The sequence below is a fragment of the Triticum dicoccoides genome, chromosome 5A (assembly GCF_002162155.2).
Source record: "Triticum dicoccoides isolate Atlit2015 ecotype Zavitan chromosome 5A, WEW_v2.0, whole genome shotgun sequence".
NCBI classification, from domain to species: domain Eukaryota; kingdom Viridiplantae; phylum Streptophyta; class Magnoliopsida; order Poales; family Poaceae; genus Triticum; species Triticum dicoccoides.
In genome coordinates this window covers 673,533,076-673,537,506 of record NC_041388.1, presented here as the reverse complement: position 1 = coordinate 673,537,506, position 4,431 = coordinate 673,533,076, and the positions used below count along the sequence as shown (strand labels likewise).

General features: G+C 48.9%; 1 long non-coding RNA gene across 1 annotated transcript; it reads right to left on the bottom strand.

Annotated features, from left to right (window-relative positions):
* Positions 1–3,379: 3,379 nt before the first annotated feature.
* Positions 3,380–4,206, bottom strand: LOC119298393. Its single transcript, XR_005145849.1, has 2 exons — positions 3,796–4,206; positions 3,380–3,624 (listed from the first exon to the last, which is right to left on the bottom strand). It is a non-coding gene; the product is annotated as an uncharacterized LOC119298393 (long non-coding RNA).
* Between the last annotated feature and the right edge of the window lie 225 nt (positions 4,207–4,431).

The following is a 4,431-nucleotide window of genomic DNA, read 5'->3' as shown; positions in this document are numbered from 1 at the left end:
ACTACCTTCGGAGATGCATGCCTTGAAAGGTGCCGGCTAAAGGAGTAAGTACGGCGTCAATAGCCGGGAACTTTGCCTTGAAAATGCCTTGAGAGATGCACGCATAATGCATCCTGATGATCACTATACTTGACTGGCCATCGTGTCGTCATCAGAAAATTCAGATATGACACGTGCGGAGCCAAGCCGGTTTCTTCTAATTTGAACTTTTATACTCCCTCCGTTTCAAAATAGATGACTCAACTTTGTACTAACTTTAGCACAAAGTTGGGTCATCTATTTTGGAACGGAGGGAGTATATGCGTGGCGTGGTTCGCGTGGCTGGTCCCAGTGCCGACCGTTGTTTGGTCCAGGGTAAAAAAGACTGGCATAAATTCGATTCTGTGTGTGCAGATCCTTTAAGCGGACCATGTTACTAGTATTTGCTTCTCTTTGCAGCACTATAATTTGAAGCATCTCAGAGCGCATTTGGCTTTACAGCAGCAGCTGCCTTAAAACTGTGAAAACATACGAGTAAAACCAGGTTGCCGGGTGAGCCAGGGCGCTCTTGAACAGCACGTTGAGCTGGTTTTCTCACGACGCACACCTCGCCGGCAAATGAACTCAACTCATAGCAGCAGCAAGCTGGTGACCAGACCCAGACCCAGACCTCTAGATGAGACCAGACTGGCAAAAGCTAGCTCCATTGACGCGTCGTGGGAGCGGCATTACTACGCCTCAACGCTCAGAGAATTGAAGTGGATGGTGGTGGCGAGCTGACAGTTTAGCGACTGGGAGGCATGGGGGCACGCTGGGCGTTGGATCGGAGTGGAGGAGTGAATGTGGGAATCTTGTCTGACGACGTCGGTCGAGGCCGGCCAGGTCCGTCGTGCACCTCATCTCTCTCATCTACACCTACTGTAACGTAAATGCAGTGGCAGGGCCCTGAGCAAAGTGACCATGCCCCATATTTTCTCTTCCTTCCACCGCGCGCCTGCTCTGTCGTCGTCGTCCCGTCCCTCTTTCTTTGGTGCCTGCCACCTCATTTACTGCCCCCGTCTCATTAACTTGCGCCGTTACTTCCTTCTCAAAGCCCCAACCACCCGTGGCCATGCCGTGGTGAAGTCGCAAGTCCGATCCCTCTGTAACTGTAAGCTGGTGTATGATGTTCGTCCTCCACAAAACCAGAGATCTGATGGGGTGGACAGTGTAAAACAGATGATTACAAAGCACAGGAAGGATGCTCATTTTGGATGGAACATTGGAAAAACACAAGGCCTCGGATCCTTCCCGAACGAGCCTTCAAAAGGGATTGGAGTGCGCGTTCAAACTCCCATGGATCTTCTTTTTCGCGGGAATTTGGGTGCCACCATTCCTTTGATCAAACAACAATACTTTGGAAAAATCCGAAGGATTGGAACTCAACAAAATCTCTGCAATCCAAAGAGGTGTCATATCATCGTGGTGGGAGTAGCATCGTCGTTTGTCCGAATTTTTTTCCGATAAAGGATGGATTTTATAAGCCGAGAACAGGAGTACACCTCCAAGATGCTATTACCTGAAAGCATGCCACCTCGGGTCACCATTATGTGGCCTCGGCTTACAAGACGCAATTTTTTGGTTCTATGACTACGAGCTTCAAGGGCACGATCTGGAAGAATTAGGCGCCGCCAGAGTGCAAAAGTTTTGCTTGATCATGCAGAACTGGGTCCGGGCGGCTGTCAACCTTGCTAGGCCCGGATGGCCGGATTGTGGGAACTGTCCCCTTTGCAGCCAAGTGCTTGGGTCGGTGGTGCACCTCCTCTTTCAGTGTGTATTCTCCATTAGAACGTGGTGCATGGTTAAAGATTGGCTGCAGCTTCATGGTTTCCAAACGGATGTGTGGCAAGGCTTTCAGGATGATTCAGACCAAATGGGTTCTAGAAATGAAATCGAAGATGGAGGCCTCTTTTTTGTTTGAAGAAAAAAGGCTTTCGGGACGTCAAATCATGGTGGTTTGCCGTTGTTCACGGCTGCCCTCGCCACCGGAAGGCCATATGACATCGTTTACTATATACTCCCTTCTTTTCAGTTTATAGAGCTTATCTCAAAATTTTAGTTTTTTCATTTTATACGGCTCAGTTTGTTTGTTTTTCATCACATGTTTAGATTCCAATGCGCATTAAATCATTGCATGTAAGTATTAAGAGAAAATTGTCTCATGCATGTACTTTATGCATGCATTGCAATTAATGCATTGATAAACATAATTTTTTTAGGGAAAACAAGAGCATTAATTAGGTGCTTTTGCAAATTACAAAAAATATTTCATCACTCACCATCTACCTTGGTTGGTGAGATTTTTAAATTGAGCCATGTAAACTGGAAAGGAGGGAGTATGTTCGACGATAAGTTTGCGCCAGCAACCATCATCATGTCTAGGATCCGGTGCTGGGCAAGGAACTGGGCCTCGTTGGTGCAACTCACTTGTGTAATATGACACGTCGGGAGAGTAGGCTTTTGTGTGACAGCTAACTTGCCCCTCACCTCTCAAACTTGGTCGTAACTCTGTCCTAATTAATGAATGCGGCAAGCCTTTTGACCTTTCCAAAAACAAAAACAAAAGGCTGAGAACCAGAGCTGAACGCTTTCAGATCTCTGCAGCTAATTAGTTGGGAGAAAATGGGCCTGGAATTCAGAAAACCTGGGTTTCAAAATCTTCATTTTCTGTCGAAACTTCCAGCCGGGCGGGGCAAGCAGCATGGAGCAGAAGGACCCCAATGGAGGAAGCGTCCAGCAGCATCTGGTTTCTGCATCTGCTGCTGCTACCAGCAGGCGGCCGCCGGTTCCATCTCTGAGCACAAGGAGGCTGGACGCCATGAAGATCTACAGTGCGTACTACTAGTGCTTCTCTCTCCTTGTTCTTGTTCTTTAGTTTAGGGTTTACTCCGAATTGTAACAACAACTTAGCTAGGGAAAGGAGTATACACGGCACGGAGGGAGAGGAGCTGGAGCATTTATGCGCATTTCATCGTTGGCACCAGTGCAAGTTGGAACCTGCATGCTGCCTGTAGTTAATAGTAGTACCTACTGCTACTACAGTTATTAACACACGAGGTGATCGATCCATCCATCCACCGGACTCCAGAGTAGTCTCGTGATGAGCATCCAAGAGCAGTTGAGTTCATTTCAATTTCTTTGCAGTGGTACGTATACTCCTGAAAGTAATTTTTGTAGAGACAAGGAAATGTAGATTTACACGTTCTGTGTGCACATGCCGCTCCTAATAAATGATTGCAGCTGAGATTTGACTAGTTTTGCACGTACGCGTGGAGATCTTATTCATGCATACACTAAGGAGTATTATCTATGAAAAACAAATGGTGTGTGTGTGTGTGTATAGAACATTGGAGCAAGCATATCACACACACTACATGAATGTTTCCCCTGGGAACATTGTCTTGATACATCGGTGTTACAGTGCGTGCCTCGCTGCGTTCAAACTGCAACCATCTGAAGGGCCTCGAGGCTGAACTTCATCTTCAGTTCAGGATACTCCACTTCCTTGCCCTCCAGTGGGCAGATTATGCCTGCAGAAGCGGTGAAGCTTTGATACACGTTGTGCATTTCTCTCCGCCCTACTCCAACCCTTCCTGGGAGTTAACCCTGCATGTAGATCAGTGGAGTAACCTAGTTCCGGTGAGAAGATTATGATTATGGCATGCATGGAATTCGCACAACTTACTCCCTTCTACCAACATAACTTAGCAGTGTGGGGAACTAGATGTGAGCAAGTTACATATGCATGCATAACTCCAACACACACACAAGGCAAACCTGGAGGAGCCACAAGATCCGATGATAAAACCCCTCCGCATTGCATGGATGTTGCACGATGCATGCAGTGAACGGACCGATACGTAGGCGCCGTATGGTTCATACTTGCAACGCATGCAGGTGAGGAAGCGCGCACTGAGATATTGGCACCATGGCGGAGGAGCCAGCTAGCTAGGCACCACGGCGCACAAGGAGCGAGCACATGCATGCATGCATGAAAGAGCACTGAGATATTGGCACGGCTCAATCAGAGCCACCACCGCATGCAGATGCATGGCTACGGCCGGCCGGCAGGCGTGGTCTGAGTGAGTCGAGCCAACATCATAGTGACCATTCCACCCTCCTCCTGTCGGGGTTCCCCGCCATCGATCGGTCGGTCTGCAAGGAGGAGAGACGACGGGAGAAGAGAGAGGGGAGACGATGGATCGGAATGGAGCGGGGAGGCGTGCAGCTTTATGCAGCGGGCGGGCGGGCGAGCTCGGCTACGGTGGCGCGGTGCGGGTGCGGTGTGGGTGGGAGGGGCATTCAAGTCCCCCGACTACCAAATGAGTAAAGACAGGCTGCGGCATTAATGGAAACACGGCCCTCTCTCTCTAGCAGCAAGCAAGCATATCGAGCAGAGGAGAGGGGGAGGAG